Below are 16,122 nucleotides of genomic sequence, written 5' to 3' on the forward strand. Positions count from 1 at the left end.
CACCACCTGTGTGTGAGGCAGCTTCAAAGTGCTTTCAGTCTGTAAAGACAAGTTTCTATGTAATGTGCAGCCTAGTCCTTAGGGCTGGGAGAAAGAGCTGAGAGTCCTTGGTTTTGTTCACAACTCCGTCCCCAGTGTCATTGCTTAAGCTTTCCCTGTTCAACATCGTCCCACTGTGGAGAAACATCTTTACTAATAAACGCATATCTATATTTTGATGGGAAACTGAGATTTAACCCATCAAAATCTGTTTCTATGCAACTAAAGGTAGTGTGAACTTATTATTGGCTTCAGTGGGTGGAGGAATAGAACATTAAAGTCAAAATACTGGATGGTAATAATAAAGCAGATTAGAGTGAAAATTATTTATCTAAGTGCACATGGCAAACACCATGTTCAGCTTTCAGATGTTTGAAAAAATCTTTCGAACAAACAGTCACACAAGCCATATTTATGCATTACCTGTATTTTAATCACAGGAAATTGTTGGCTTACTGACAAATGTTTCACTGCTTTATTCCCATCAGAATAATATTTTTTAAAAATAATAAAAAGCCTCTGTCTCAATCACATTTTGCAACTCCCCAGGGCAGCTCTATGCCATTCACACAGTCATATCTGCATAAGAGGCAAATAAGTCTTTATTGTGAAGAAAGGGAACATAGCACAAACCTGGTAAAATAATGACAGGGAAAATGTAAGGAGTCTTGTTCTTAAGCACTGAAGGATTATTATAATTTTTTTTAATAAGATGCTGTTTAAGAAGCTTCCTTCCTAATCCCGTTAGCTAGGGGCTGACTTGTGCAGTAGTGTAAGGATTGTAGCCATGTTCTAATTTTTTTATTCTATTGAATGCAACTGTGGAAATTTTCTTTACCTGTATTTCAATCATGGTAAATTCTTGGCCTACTGACAAAGACTTTACTACTTTATTGCCACTAGAGTAAGAGTCTAGTAGCTTAGACTTATTTAACACTTTTTTTCCCTGGGGGGATATCAATATGATTTACATACTTTGGAAACTGTATTTGTAGGAATGCAACACAGTGACTGTTTGACAATCCTTAGCAATAACCTATAACACAAAATGGTGCCTGCAGTGTCAGCGTAGGAGGTGTTGCACATTAGCAGATTGTAATTAGATCATCTTCCAGTAATTTGGTAGTTAAGATAGAGTGTTTGATGAAAGGGACTTACACTACAGTTTGAAGAAGGAATTTCTGTCCTGTGCGGAGCCCCGTGAACACTTCAATGAATGCAGGCAGCCTGGTCTTTCATTTTATTTTTCATCTGAAAGCTCATACCTCAGACAGACCTCTTACTTCCATAAATCACTCTTTTCCAAGACAGAGGATCATCCCAGTCTTCTAAAATTGTTACTAGATGTCATTTTAATTGGTCACTCAAAACAAAACAATCTGGAAGCATTTTTATTTCAGTCTAGAAAAATAATGTATTGCAGAAATACCTCTAATTCACAAAATTATGTCAGTGAAAATATATTCCATTAAATTTCCAAAATGAAGCTCATTTTCTAAAACAACTTCTTATAATAGCATCTATAAAAAGTATGTTTCCAACACCTTAGCAATGATAAGAGAGGTGGGGGAACTCTGAGTAGAATTTTCTTGCTAGGAAATTCCAATTTCTAAATGTGTAATTTTCTACCAGAAATACCAGAAATTTTCAGCTATAAAATCTAAACTAAACATGTATGTGTCATCCTGAATCTGAATATTTTATTCTTATGTTCACATTATTTACATGTTATTTGCAACAGAAGAGTTCGGGAAGGAGACTCAAACAGTCCAAATCTAGAAATAAATACTATTACATTTCAGGAATTATGTTAATAATTCTGCATAGAATTCCCTCACCATTAAATTAAGAAGAATTCTAAAGAATGAATACAATTTCAGTTATCTGAGAGAGCAACAGAGGTATTTTGGCATTCTGAATTTTTAGTTGAGTCTCAAGCTAATCATTCATTTATAACTAATTTGTTCTCATAATAATGCAATGCCTAGATGTTAAAAATAATATGGAAGCTTAATATTAAATTTCCTGCTGGAAAGGGAAGCTCAACATGCTATATAAGCTAAATGTATTTCCTATCACAGCCATTGAAATCAGTCAAGTAACTGGAACCAGATATTTCGATGTTAAGCAAACACTTGTACATCTACAGACAAGTAATCAACATGGCTAACAGGCTGACATCCCCTACTTCAGAGTGAAATATCATGCTGGCAACACTCACAGTCAGTGATCCATTGCCTCTTGCTTTGGATTGGCAGCTTTGGCAGCTATTTTGGTGAATTCAAGTGTGAGTTTGATCTTTTGCCCTTTGGACCTTTTGCCCATTATACCTGTCTTCACAAATATGAAAAATTTCTTATAACAGAGCTCAAAGTCACCATGAAGTCAGTCAAGTGTGAGCTTGGAGGAATATGTATGTTTCGATACTTCTTCCAGAGCTAGAAGATCACTTCCTGGAAAAACTGATGCTTACAATTATATGTGAGAATAATAATGACAGCTGCAACAGTATGCACCTTTTTGTATTGTAATCTGTAGCAAACAGATTACAGCAAAAAATAATGGTTTGATAGCCATTATTTTCCATTTTGTAATAAGCATCCCAGTATACTTGCTGATATAGACTTTTTTCCTAAAGGAAATTCAGGAAGACTGAATTTGAGATACAAATATTTATTCAAAATTTAACCACTATGATGTAGGAAGAGACCAGAAAACAGTGTAAAATATACAATTCAACCATCATTCTCCTATTCAATAAACAAAGAAATGAACTTATGTATATACGACTATGTGTTCATATTAAATATGTCCCACACAAAGCCCTGATGATAAAATGGAAACTGGAATTTCTGCCCTAGCAAACCTCACGTTGTCACTGAGTAAATAGTTATTGTATGCTTTAAAATATAGTATTGTTCATGAAACCTTGGCTGTTCTCATTAATGTGAGTACTTCTCAATAATTCTAAGAAAATCTTGAAAATACAGCATCCTGGATGGTGTTCAGAAATGTGTACTCTTTGCAAAAATTGTATTGCATCTCCTCCGGAAAACCTTCTGCTGCAGATGAATAACATGGTGTTCTCAGAATTGTGAGTGAAGAGAGACAGATTTCTCAATACTACTGTCAGCTTCAATGCAGATAAATTGCAGAGCTTCAGTGTGTCGTTGCCATGGAAACCCAATACTGTACAACTTTCTTAACACTTTGCAGAAGTTGTCATGTTCTGGTTCAGACCAGGAAGTTTAAGAAATATAGCAAGAGAAATATCTCCAGTTTGCTCCTATTAAAAAATCAGGTTCGGACCCATTTTTTAATTAGTCAGATTTTGATTTTTCTGAACTCCCACCCAAGATGCAGATTTTGTTTCTGAGCTACATCCATCACTAAAGCTTTAATTTTATTCCAACATCTTATGTGAACATCTTTCATTATGCTTGAAGACAGAAGTAAGTTATTACACAAGGATTTTGTCTAATTTGTTATCATTTGCTACATCAAAATCTATCCCTGGCTTATTTGTCATCACCTTTAGTTACTGTTCACAGCCATAATGTTTTGTAGCTCTAGAGGGATCACTTGGGATATAAATGTGCTGCTACACCCTCATTTCTATTAGACAGCACGCACATAGCTGTGCTATACCAATAAGCAACCTGCTGTGACCACAAATTTACTGTGCATCAGTCTGCTAAAACTTTATTAAGCACAGTACAGAAACTCAGCTATTACTGGAAATTACATTTCTTGCTGTCACACCAGTTGCATCCAATTATTTTTTCTTAATTTTTCTCGTTGCTGTTCAATCCCAAGCTTACCCAGGAGCGTTGGGCCAGTGCCCTTCCAGCAGTCCTGTAGTAGGAAGCTAGGGATCTACCTGAGTGTCTCAGCATGGAGCTCACTGTCATGGCCAACATACCTTATCTCACACTAACTCTATTGCTGTGAGGGGAACTGACAGAATATGTGAGTTTGGCTGTTTCATAAGGAATCCATTCAATTTACTCCTCAAGCCCTCACTTGTTTTTTGTGTTTTATTTATCCTAGGTTCTGAGTACCAGATCTCAGAAACAGAAAATTCTGTCATATTAAGAAAATGCACCCTAGGCAGCATCTACTTTTCCCTTTGTGAATATGGAATATGATGGAATAATACTCAAAAGAAGATACCAAAGCCCAGATACAACCCTTCCCCAATCTCACTCTCCTTCAAAAGTTGACCAACTAGATCAAATTAATACAACTCCATTCATAAACGTGTGCAGGAGTCATTAACTTCCAGCTATCTCAGGAAGAGTAATGGCAACGCTACCATCACCCCTGCTTGACAGAATGGTTAACAGAGTAGCATTTGCTGCTGCTCTTTCATCTAAATGTCTAAAAGTGCTTTCTTTATTTTGTTTCATACACAGAAGTTTCTGAGCATTAGAAGTTTCGTTCACTGAGGAGAAAATAAACAAATAAATAAAGCTAAAATGCAATTTATTAGAAACACTTTAGCCCTCCTTAGTGTACACTGCTAATCTCAACTCAGGGAATATCACTGAACAAAACCACTGTTTAGATACACCGTAGCTTTTATGTTTGCCATATACAAAAGGTCAGAGCTAGCTAGGACATGGAGAATCTCTTTTGCATTGGTACAAAACTCTCCCTTATTTCCATACAAGCTTGGCTGTGGTTATGCTTTAAACTATTCATTCTTTATTAGAAGCTTATTGATTTCAGCAAGAGCTGAAAGTGCAAGACATTTCTTGGGCCCTTTGAAAGCTGATTAGGTGATTTTGCTTGTTAGCAAAAATCCAGAAGAAATGGGAAAAGCACCCCAAGTGCAGGCCTTCTGAGATTCTTTACACTTTTGGTAGAACTCTGTGTTTATCTAAAATGCCACTAGAAGGCTACTTATATATCGTAAATGATTGCTGCATGTCATAAAGCACGGAATTCAGCTACTAGCGATTTTTATCCTGAGATTCTTCTCATGTTTGGGAAATACAGACTCAAACCTGCCTTGTTGGCCCTATCCTTTTTGTGAACCCTCAAGCATCAGGAAGTTAATTAGATACCTCTAACTGCTTAAGCATTATTTATTTCCTACATAAAATAGCATGATTTTAGTAACTGACTTTTTGCTGAATCCTTCCCTAATGATTGAAGATGCATATCTGTGCCCTTTTTTATGTGATTTATATTTATGTGCATAATTTATATAAAGATGCACGTTAGTTATGTATATTTATGCACCTTCACGAGTGTATGGTAAAATGTCAGTAAAAATCAGAGGACAATATAGAGTGGCAATTGGAGTTGCTTACTGTTGATTCTAAAAACGAACTGAAAATTTTATCCACATCCTTGAGATCTTTGTGCTGTCTGATTCTGCATGGTGGGAAAGATTGCAAAATGCAATGTTTATACACTCAGGGCTATCAAAGCATCAGATTGGCAAATAAAGCCTAGAACTCATCTGCTACTGCAGCTGTTTTTGCAACCACCCAATCAGGTGGACAGTAGGCCCATTCACTCATTGACAAGCTGTTGCTGGGCTGTCCTCAGGCACTGCCCCTCTGCTTTGTACTTGAGCCATCCCGTCCCATCTCCATCTCCACATTAGGATTCTGCTCATCTCCTTCCAGATGGTGGAACAGGAAGGAGGTAGAAGAGGGAGTGAGGTAACAGTGCCTCAGGAGAGCTTGAGTGCAGGCTTCATGACTCAGGAGAGGTGCTTGTCAGTATTAATATAGATGGGCTATGTACCAGAATGACATATACTCCGATTTCCCAATGTGAACTGTTTTGGTGCAATACTGAGCCTCAGAATGAGGATGTTGTTACAGTTTTTTAAATCATATTCAAGTTAAATGTTTAGATTGTACCTTTCTCATCATCTGTAAAAAAATCTGTATCTTAAATAGTTTGAGCAGCAATGACACAGGAACAGTGGTTCATGAATTGTGCTCATGTCACAGAACTTACATGTCCATACACACATCTGTATACCACAAATTTGGAACATAGCCCACTCCATAGCCCCCAAACAAATGCTATCTCTCAGCCACCTTTTGTATTTTTAAGGTAGGTATTTTTACTAAGTGTCTTAGCTTAAGCTTTTCTGGTGACGTAAAATGTAGTTAATAAAGTAATAGTCAGACGTTATTGAGTAATCTGCCCAAGGCATTTAGAAATAATTTACTTGTTCTGTAACCTAATAACCATTTTAGCTTCAGGGTACAATAAAACAGAAGTGCTAATTCAGTGATGTTAAAGGAAGTGTAATTATATTGAGGACACATCCACTTCTGAGCTTAGTCACTTGTGACCTACTGCAAAGCTACCAGGGAAGAACCAGACACTCCTGTGCTGAATTATTCATGGCCTTATCTGTTTCAAGGGGCTGATGGAAGCACTGTTCATACAGTTCTACTCAGCAGATTCTAACTGCACTCTTCTTGGTACAATTTAAGAAGTATTCAAGTCAGGAACATTAAGATAGGAAAACATGGATTCATGTTTTATGTCACGTTCATCAGATTTTCAAAGAAGTCAGAACATTTCCCAGTAAATGAGACAGAATGTGAAAGAAAATATTAAGAGAGAGTGAGCAAGTGTGTCTAAAGGTCATAATTATAGGCTTGGTTAAGAGGAAACAATCTTCTCAGCTGCAAGGGAACACAAAATCTCCTCAAATTCCTCCGTCTGCAGATGTGTTACAGTCCTTTTATTTCATGAGACATTTACTGTAATCGTTACAGAAATCTAAGGACTGAACAAACCAAGCAAAACTCTTATGATATCGAGTTCCATATGTTAAAAAAAAAAGTGCTACATGCAAGTGAAAGCCCTTTTAGTTGTGTCAGCAGCAAAAACGTTTCTTTCACATAACAAGATTTCCTTACATAAAACATGAGAGGGAAGTTTCTGTGTGAATTTGGTTATCCATTTGAGAGCTGAACCTGATAAGGAAGGTTTTGATTTACTTTATGAGATGCTATGAGATGCTGCTAGCTTGGATGAAGCTGAACCAGCTGTAATAAGGATGAAGGCTCTGTTGTACAACACTGTTTAAGCCATCTAGAGTCAGTTCTGCAATTTTATTCCCTGTAAAAATTGAAGCATAAGGAAAAAAGAAACTCTTATCTCCGTACATATAATAAATCACTGTGCAGAGCTTTTTGGTTTGGACCAACTGGTAGTTAAGGTCTTGACCACGCAGAGTGATTCAAAATTAGTGATCTGTTTCACATTTTTACACACACTTAAATTCGAACAAGACGAAAAGTTCTGAGCATATGAAGCTTTTATATTCTTAATCTGTTAACACATTACATACAAGTAATTTATTGGTTTTTTCATCTCAGGCATCACACTCTTTAGTTCATTCAGTTCATACCAGACACAACCTGAAATGAGAGCCAGGTAGAGGAATGGCTGTACCTTGCAAACCTTGCATCCCACCTAAGATGGTTACAACATAGGAACCGTATGTTTTAAAACGTGCACAAGTCTGTGTGTTTGTTTTTTTTTAAATGCCAGCCTGTGCCAAGTGGAGAAAGCTACAGAACCATTCTGAAGAGGGCACCAAATTGAATGGAAACCCAGCAAACTTCACTCTACTATAACTGTTCTGTGGCCCTGATAGAATGAATTTTTCTGCTGGAACTGCAAACATAGAGGTAAAGAACTCTGATACTCTGCTATAATCACCTAACCCCGGTGGCTGAATATGCTTGCTCATAGATATAATATTTATATTATAGTGCTAGACTTGGAAACTCATTGTCCGGAGTGGGCAGATAGGTTCTAAAACACCCCACCACTAATAAATACATTTTTAACAGTTGGAATCATAGTAATGCTTTTTTTTTTTTTTTTTTTTCTTCCCATCCCATGTTCCAAATATGTACATTTGTACTCATTAGAGTTCTCGTTGTTTTTGAGGGGAAAAAAAGCTCAAACGCCAAGGGATTTCTATCATGCATTGATGTGATCAAATATGCACCAATTCAGTAGTCAGCATGTCCCAGTTTTATATCACTCTCTGATAAGCTAACCTGCACTTTGTTGTGAAAACAGCAAAACTCTCATTGATCAATTTGTTTAGTTTTGAATTTGTCCTAATAATAGATTCTCTGTTAGCCGCACAATGGAACAAGGCTCTGACCAAGACAGCGATTGGAGAGTTTCTCTGTAAATTTGTTAGAGTGATAGTGTGGTATTGAATTGAAAAGCTGCTTTCAAATGGCAAGAGAGGACAGCAGGTGTTTCCTTATGCACCTACGTTTCACAAGCAAATGTAATTGTGATTCACTGGGGGATCAATAAGGGAGCTGAAGGGCAGAATAAGGCAGGGAATGTAGTCCTTGATAATCTGCACTTGTCTGCCCTGAGTAACAGTGATGTCTTTATTCTGAGACAGTTAGAGTAAGAAACCAATATTACATCTGTATCTTGATGACACACAAACAAACACATCGTAACATTTGCATCTTATTTTTATCCTATTGCATTGCATCATATTTCTGCAAAGTAAGACTTACATATCTGAGGCTCTACCATTAGGACAAAAGCTGGGCTACTGAAATATAAGGGTCAAAATAGGAATCCAAACATGCGTTGTTCGTAGTTCACTCAACGAACATGTGTTGGATATCGCCATGCGCAGAATTGCCTGAGAAGAATTACCAGAGGTTACTGCCACATCTGAAAGCATCAATACTGCAAATGTTTTCGTGTTGCATGATGCCTTCTTCACAGCTACTTAAATCAGAGCTGTGTCTCCATCAAAGAAAACACAGTGGGTAGAAGACTAATGGGCACGATACAGTCTGTCCTCATAGAGTCTAGTTAAAACTGAAATTTGCCCTTATTATGAAAATCCAAATAAAGATTCTCCAGAAAAAAAAAAAAAATAATAATCTGCATACAGAGATAAAATTAAAGCTTCAAATCTTCAAATCAATAGTTGCTATGTGTGGCAACAGACCTATGAGAACTACCTGATCCAAGGGGTGGAACACCTCTTTCTACAAGCACAGGCTGAAAGAGCTGGGGCTGTTCTGCCTGAAGAGGAGATGGTTCCAAGGTGCCCTGATAGCAGCCTTTCAGTATCTAAAGGGGAGCGACAGGAAAGACAGGGGCAGACTCTTTAGCAGTGTCTGTGGTGACAGAACAAGGAGAAATGGCTTTAAGCTTAAAGAAGTTTAGGTTGGATATAAGGAAAAAGTCTTTTACAGTAAGGGTGGTGAGGAACTGGAACAGGATGCCCCATCCATGGAGACTTTCATGGTGAGGCTGGATCAGGCCCTGGGCAACCTGATTTAGCTGTGCATGTCCCTGTTTTAGTCCCCTCATTCTGGGGGAGCTGGACTAGACAACCTTTAAAAGTCCCTTCCAACTATTAAGGATTCAGTGATTCTGTGATTCCGTGATTCTGTAATTCTGTGATTCTAGCTGGCTATGAGTACTTTTATGAGTAGAAATCTTCTGTAGTCTCACTTGTTCTGTATATGAATTTGTGGCCATTTCATCTTTTCCCCTACATAAATGCTCTGCAGCTGGAAGCTCGTATATCCATCTGTTTCTGTAAACACAGAATTAAGTTTATGGCCAGAAAGTGCCAAGCACTGCACATTTAGTGCAAAGGCACACTAATGCTTCCACTGTCCACAGTGGATATTTAACTACAACTGACAAAACTCATCTGTCTCTTGTTGTGCTGTTTCCCACATACTTAAAATGTTGATGCTGTTCCTACTTCCAGCACTGAAGCTATCTTTAGCTTCTTTAGCTATTATGGATATGTCAAGCATGATATCATACCTTACTTGACTCTTCATGTTGTTTTGTTTCAATACTTTAGAGCCAGTCATTTCTTAGTATTTGGGCAAATTGTAATATTTAGATTTCAGCAGCTTCTACCATGGCTCTTCTTCATGATATATTCATCCTAATGGTGTTACAGAATAAATTGCTCTATGGTCCAAGCAGAGTAAAACGAAGAGCCTTCCAGCCTTTGTGTGTGAGTTTCCCTGCAAGGAGATAAGAGCCCATGGTGAGCTGAGATATACCCGTATCCCTTCCTGACAGAAAGGTAGTCTATGGCTGCACTGTACACTAGGGACCAGAAGGGCCATGCTGCAGAAGGCATCACAGTGGAGGCAAAACCTTCTTAAACTATTAGAGACTGTAGTACCTCATAGTAGCTACAGCTCCTGTGGGCCTCTGTGCAGCTCTTACAAAGCCACTATCTACAACCTTGCTGTGTCTTTTCTTCTTCAATTCTCTCACCACATATTCAGTTCTGCAAACGTACATCTAAGTGAGCTGTGGGGATACCTGAGTTGCTTTGATCATGTTTTCAGCTTCACTTCTGTGAGGATTTGAACAGCTGAATTCTGTTTGCTTTGTTGTGAGCCTATGTTTTTCCAGTTACAGATAATTTTGGATGAATGAGATTTTGTGGAAAGCTGCAGATGTATATCTTGTTTTGGACAGCCCATAGAAAATAAAAACCATATCATATAACTCAGCCAACCTGTCAGACAATGGAAATTGTGAGCTCTCTAATGATTACTCTACAGAACACTTGTGAACAACATAGGCAGATCACCCACTGAATTATGTTCTTTAAGGCAAGGCTTCCTGAAAAAGAGCAGCTGAAAAAAAAAACAAAATTGAATCAGTAAAGCAAAAAACATCTGGCTACTTGCAGTTTTTAAAACGAAAAAGAAGAAAAAACAAAACTAGCATCTGATTTCTCTGCTTCCATCCTAAGGCAAACTGATCCACCCTGACTTGTGTGTTCTGACAGTCAGAACCTGTACAAAATGCAGCTAAGGGACTTAATTCCCCATGTCTTGATTTGCCAGCCTGCAACTAAACAGAAAGTACTTATGCAGTACATGCAGATAAACAAGCATTATTATTATTACTGTAGTCATCATCATTATTATTATTATCATCATCATTATTATTCCTATTAATGGTAATAACATTGTGATTAAACAAGCAACTATTTATCTGTATCATTATAGCTTCTAGAAGTTGCCACCACAGGTTAGGACCCCCATATACTAGCTTTATCTCATCAAGCAAACCCATAGTGATTATCTCCTTAGCTTGTGCCTGTGCCCAGCCCTGAAGTAATGGGATGTAAGTAGATGTCTGCCCTCCACATTTGTTTTTCTGGAGAAACAGTATATTTGTATTTGACCCAAGAGTTAGGGGATCTAAATGGATGGATCCAGAATGATTTCTACATGAAAATTTCACCCTAAATCCTTCACAGTGATGAACAGACTGGTATTTTAAGATGTCCGTACTCACTGCAACTCTTAATAAATTACAAAACATCTGAATGCCCAGAGCTGCCACTATGAACCTGCACACTAGCAGCAGAAAGTGTTTTATTGCAAGATAAATGCTCCTGTGGTTGTATTTATGTGAGGAGATCATGGCACCCTGTGAGAAGTAAATCACCCCTGTCTATCCCACTCGATTCTCCTTTTAATTTAAGACAAGAAAAGACATGTCAGGGCATAAATCGTGATGTCAGCCTCTGTCAAACTAAGTGCTTGGTGTTGCCCAGCACCAAAATTAAACGAAGTTGTACTAGATAAGAAAACTGTGAAGATGAAGCCTCTTCCCAGAGGTCCTTCATTTCATGCCATCAATTGTATTCCAAGCCCAAGCACGAGCCTTTTTCGGAGATCTAAGTCTTCACTGTGAAACAAGGGAGACAGTTCCCAGCAGTCTTCTTAAGGCTGCACTTTGCTTACTTCTTGACGAATAAGAGCACTGATGATTATCCACCAAAGACTGGCTCAATAGCAAACGAACCTAGGAATGTATCAGTGGAACTACATGCATTCAGTTTCCCTGTGATGACAGTGCAGTTTCCTATTGCAAATACCAGATCCTTAGAATCAACAAATTAAAATGTAAGTTTTCTTGTCCTTGCATTCTGCTCAGTTTCAAAATAAAGGACATGAGAAAATGACCAAATTAAGCAGTTGCCGCATTACCTGGTGTGGCATAAAATTTCAGTTAGTAATAAAGAGTAAGAAACTTGTAATTATCTCAGATTTACTTCAGGTTCAGCCATCCATGTAGATAGCTACTGGAGAAAAGCTTGCATATTTTTCTAAATTGTGAAACCATTTTAATAGAGTAATGTAGGACACTTCTGGTGCTTAAACACCATGATAAGGATCTTGAACAGAACAGGGCTCAGGATCAAACCCTGCAGTATATTTATTTCCAGGGACCTTTCAGGGAGTATGACCTTCCAAATCTGATCTTTAGCCAGTGTTTCACCTCTCCAGTTGTCTGCCAGTTCAGACTATAATGTTCCAACTTGGATACAAGCATATTGTGAGAGACTGCATGAAAGCTTTGCAAACACTGAGGTAAATGACATTTATAACTCTCTCTTCATCCATAAATCCAGTTATTTGATCATAAAAGATAATCAGGTTGTTATGGCATGATTTATTGGGCAATTAGTGCTGACTGTTTCTAGGCACCTTCATCTCTTGCCCAGAAATGTATTCCAAGAGACACTCCTTTTCTTTCCAGTAATTTGTATATGACTATATAACCAAGACTCCTAGGTATTTTTCCTAGGAAAAACTTCGGTATTCCTTAGTTTGGTCAATTTGAAACAAGGATGAACTATGTCTGCAATTAATCTCATGAGAAGTAATTCTGAATGCATGGATAAAGTAGAGAAGGCAGCATACTTATTAACATGCTATTAAATATTTTACATTTAAATTCTTATCCCATATGGACAAAAGCAAAGCTGTAGACATTACTGTAAGAAGTACTCAAGAAGTTTCCTCGTATTACATATTTCTGTGCAATTCTGTTATTTCCACAAGGATGCTTATTGGTATGGCAAAGATCCATAGTCAAAGAAGTTGAGAGTACCAGTCAAAAGAGGTTGAACATTATTCTTCTCACACTGAATCCTGTTGCAAGTTAGTGCAGTAATTACAATGGACACAGCCAGGAACCTGCTCAGAAATGTAGCACTACAGATAGTCAGCAAAGACTGATTTCATTATGAAATAAAAACATTGCCACAACACCACGACAAACCTGAAAGAAAGCAGAGGTGAAAACAGAGTCATCTGCCTTGGCAGCCTGGCATGTCTTCATTTGCAAGTCATATACTTGGCAGACACGTATTTGACTCTACTCGGTAGGATATGCTCTAGCAACAAAATTATTTTCTTTATTAAATGACTGTAGATTTATTTTTCTCTGCAAAATGATTCAGTAACACAAACCATTATACCAGAAAATGTGTGATCAGGATACCTAACACCTTCCTCTTCCAGCTTTATAATATTTCTAAAGCTCTCTCTCCCACTGCTCTTAATAAAGTACAAAAAGTGCCTTATAGCTTTCCCTTATTTCTTAAGGATTTCTCAGTAGACATTTATGAAGCTTAAGAATAGACAACCACGAGGCAGCTAACGTATTTGTAACTTGCTACACACATATGGGGGACATTTCTACCAAAAGAGGGGAATAGGTGGGGTATCAGGAACAAAAATCTTTATTTCTTTTTGTCCTCACTTAGAGCATTAGGCAAGTAGTCAGGCATCAGCCTGATATGCATTACAAAAAAAAACATTTAGGCAGCAGTGAATATTTAGAACAGTGATAAAGTGCAGAAGTGAAATCATCTACTTTACTCAATTAAGTGTGCCTCTGAGAAAACAATTTATTTATTTTAAGTGGTCCTGCTGGATATTTTGAAATATCAATGCTTTTTAGTTTTTGTTATGTCTTTCATCCCAAAAGATCTTTAGAGGCATGTCCATTTGCACAAGCTCCTCCAATTTTGCTTGAAATTAGGTTTTACAATCATTAAATATGTGACTGCTTAAGGCAGAAAGTGGTAGACTGGAACAATTAAGTTTAAATTTTCTTCAGGAATTGAGACATTCTTTTTATGTAGTCTTCAAAAGGAATCTTTGACTGTTGCCTTACAAGCAATGGAAACTCTTAAACTCCTTCCTTCCTGGCTCTAACAGGCTTGAAATAGGTTCTAGATGGATTAAATATGGATTTAAGTCTTTTTATTAATACAGATTTCTCTAACCCTGTCAAAGAACTAGTCAGACAAAAAGGTATTATGTTAGAGTTTATGAAACCATGTAGTGTTCACTTGTAGGAGAACTCAGTTTTTTGCTGGGCCTGAGTTCAGTGACCTTGGTGACTGGTGGGTCAGCCAGTTCAGAATGCTCAAATGATAGCTAGCAGACATCTCCATCACCTCTAAGATGAGTCAGCTGGGCAGATCATACCATAATATTTATCCAGTTGACACGTGATCAAGCTCTATTTTACTGTAGTGTATTTTCTAGTAATCAAGCATTTTACCTATATTCTGTCTTCTGACTGTATTAAATTATACACTATGTCTGCATACATAGTATCATGCTGATATGATTGTGATGTTTCTAAAGCTCTCAGCTAACCCACCTTTACATGTTTAATCATCTAAAACATTTAAACATTTAAGTACTAACACACTGAGATACCAAAACTAGTAGGAAGGACTGTACAGTATTCCTAAGATGTATTTCACCCTTCATTTTTTGACTTTCAAAACACCTGCTGTTATTATGTAAATACTAGTATGAATGTTAATTATCGTGCAAATTAGAACATGCTTAATTTGTGTTCCAGTTCTACATTTCTGTACTCCTAACACAGATATGCATCATTTTGCTGATTGTGCAAGCTGCAACTGTTATTTACATTTTATTCATAGTAATTTTGCAGGAGTGAAACAGTCTGTGAAGAAGCTAGCACACAGGTCATCAATAATATCGCTGTACAAAAAAAGGTAGAGTCCTTCTGGTTAGTAGCATGCAAGCAAGCATGAGACTATTAAATCTAAGATTTGGTTTTAAAGTAGAACATTTTTTGCATTTGTTGGATGAATAGATTTAATTTGGAAGTACAGAAAGGCAATAAATACACAACTCCAAGGTGACATTTTATGACATTTTATATGAATGTATGCTGGAAGAAAATATTTTTTAAGCACCTGAATGTATCATAATATTCCTGCTTTTACTGAGTTACAGACAAATGGCAAATATTTTACATTTATAAAAGTAGTAGTCCTAAGCATCCCTAGCTGTGATTTTTTCATTCAATTTAAGCAGAGTTCCTGTGCTCAGAATATTACTCATAGGTTCTAAGATTCAATTCCCAAACAACAATCAAAGCAAAATGAGAAATACCAAATGTTACAGTCAGAAGTCATAGGTCATGAATTTTCACCCAAGGCACCCAAAAGTCTAACCTTTCTGTTCAGATCACAAAATTAGTGAGTATGGAGAAAAGGAAACAGCCTGTAAGAGAAGCCAGAAGTCTTCAAAATAGGATCTACAAAACATGGGTGATTGCGTTAAGAATATAATCAACCTTTTAAAAGTTATCGAGTAATTACGTCTCTAACTTTTTTTGAATGTAGATTAGTTCACTATGCTGAGATCCATGAGAAAAGGGAGATCCCTGGAGTTCTGCAAGAATTGTTGAAAGAATTTTAATAGCAAGGGAACAATGGAGATGCTTCTTTCAACAGAATAAATAAAATAATGAAAAGTTACTAGGAATTTTCATGCTTATTGTGAAGGATATCAAAAGAGGTACTCCCAGAGAGCCACTTTGTTCAGTATAAATGCAAAATAATATTACCTTTTTTTTTCCTCTAAGGAGATTATGTTGGGTCCGTGGAAAGCAAAAAGATCAATCTCAAATATCTTAATAATAAGGTGGAGATACTGAAATGAAAGGAAGAGTCTGTTTTCATGAGCAGTACAACTCAAAAGTGCATGATGGATAAATTAAACTGATCATCCAGATAAGGCAGTCTCACCTTGAGGTTGATTTTATGTGGTTATTATCTACAATTTCCAGCTGTCTCAATGAATTAGAACAAATATTTCATCACAGAAATGTCTGTGAAGTCCATAACAGTGGAAAAACTATGAAAACTAAAAAAAACTATACATATACATATACATATACATATACATATACATATACATATAC

This window comes from Centrocercus urophasianus, unplaced genomic scaffold (assembly GCF_019232065.1).
Source record: "Centrocercus urophasianus isolate 14NV4802_14NV808 unplaced genomic scaffold, USGS_Curo_1.0 seq_14, whole genome shotgun sequence".
In the NCBI taxonomy this organism is placed as follows: Eukaryota; Metazoa; Chordata; class Aves; order Galliformes; family Phasianidae; genus Centrocercus; species Centrocercus urophasianus.